General features: G+C 47.9%; 1 protein-coding gene across 1 annotated transcript in view; it reads right to left on the bottom strand.

The window, feature by feature from the left end:
• The window catches only part of Ess2 (ess-2 splicing factor homolog), a 15,216-nt gene that overhangs the window by 6,365 nt on the left and 7,235 nt on the right, over positions 1-1,616 (bottom strand). The window lies entirely within an intron of this gene.

The raw sequence follows: 1,616 nt of genomic DNA, 5'->3' as shown, positions 1-1,616 counted from the left end.
TCAGATTTTTCTTGGCTATTCCTCTGAAGTCTGTTTTTCATTATCTTGTATCCCATGCAAATTCTAGAACCAAGATAACCCAAACCTCTGCCCACATTCTGTCTGGATGTACAGTGCAACTAGAAGGCCGTCCTGGTCCTGGCCTGGGTCAGGGAAAGTCATGTCCTTAGGCAGTCATGGGGTAGAGTGTTCTCCTCTCAGGACTGCAGCAGGATTCTGTAGTTTTTTTTTTTTTTTTTTAATGTATTTAGCACAGGGTCTACGGGATCTCACTACACAGATCTGACCTGTAGTGATCCTATTTTCAGCCTCCCAAGCGCTGGGATTGCAAGTGCAGGCTGCCACACCCAGTCTCACAATTTTTTTTTTTTTTTTGGAGGGGCCAGTTCAGCCCACTCTGACAGTGGGGCTGGCACAGCATGTAATGCAGGGGATCAAACTACCACGTACACCTAAGCTTAGCTAAGCAGGCGCTTTAGACTGCTGAGCTATCTTGCCGGCCCTCTAGTTTTCTTTAAAAAAAAGAAAAGCCTTATCACTCTCACTTCTGTGTCTATTGGTACCCAAGTGATCTCTTTCTCTACCGTATTTCATAACGATCACTGAATGGAATTGCCGCAAGATGACCTCTGTCGCGGTCACTGAGTCAGGCTCAATTTTTTGAGACAGGGTCTCACTATGTGTAGGGAGCGAAGTACTCTATACCTCGGTATCGAGGACAAGGCCATTGCCTCTCATGGGCTTGGCAGGGCCTGGTCACAAGTGTGCACAGCTCAGAAAGCTAGTGTACATAGTGACTTGATCTTTGCTTGACATAATACAGTTTCCTCTTGTTCCCCATGAAGCCACCAAGACCAGATGTTCTGCTAACAGATATTCTTCCTGTCCCTGATCCTACCCTCCTCTTAAGCTCTCTATAAACTTATGCATATGCTGATGGTATAAACATGCTGCAGGTGTTGGGCAATTAGCTTTTCTCCCATCAGGAGAGATTGCTCCATCTGACCTCAGCTTTTTAATTCCTCTCTTCTTCACCTCCACTGTCCTCCCTCTTAAGTTTTAAGAGCTGCATTGGATGCAGCAACTAAGTAGTTCAGGCGAGCCTCAAACTCACTATGTAGCCCAGGATAGGTTCAAACTTGCTACAATCTTCCTGCCTCAGCCTTCTGAGGGCTGCCAATACACTTGGCTCGTTCTTAACTCTACACCTGATTCTCTTGGGTTTCCAAAGCAGATGATATAATCCACACTCTTGGCTTCTACAACAGAAACCTCTGTCTCCCTCCTGTGACCTCAGACACCCTCGAGTCAGCATAGGTAGGGGCTCAGAATCCCAATAGAGGGACACACATGTTTTAGGGGTCTCTCCTCCTCTTTCCAAACAACTACAGCCAGCTTCTCCACAGATTCCCTGCAGACCAATATACCTTGCTTCCCCCTCGGCTCACACCTGCCTGCCTGCTCATCCATGCTATGCTGGGCCACCAACTTCCTATGGGCTGTCTGTCTACTGCTTCCCACCCCGCCGCAGAGGCACCCTTCATTGCTTTCTGTAACCAGAGGCCCTGTTCTGCCAGCATAAGGCCTTCTGAGGACACAAGCCAAGTCCTAGGGTC

Source organism: Octodon degus, unplaced genomic scaffold (assembly GCF_000260255.1).
Source record: "Octodon degus isolate 3935 unplaced genomic scaffold, OctDeg1.0 scaffold00021, whole genome shotgun sequence".
NCBI lineage: Eukaryota > Metazoa > Chordata > Mammalia > Rodentia > Octodontidae > Octodon > Octodon degus.
The sequence above is the reverse complement of the archived record's forward strand: the minus strand, read 5'-3'. Positions and strand labels throughout refer to the sequence as shown.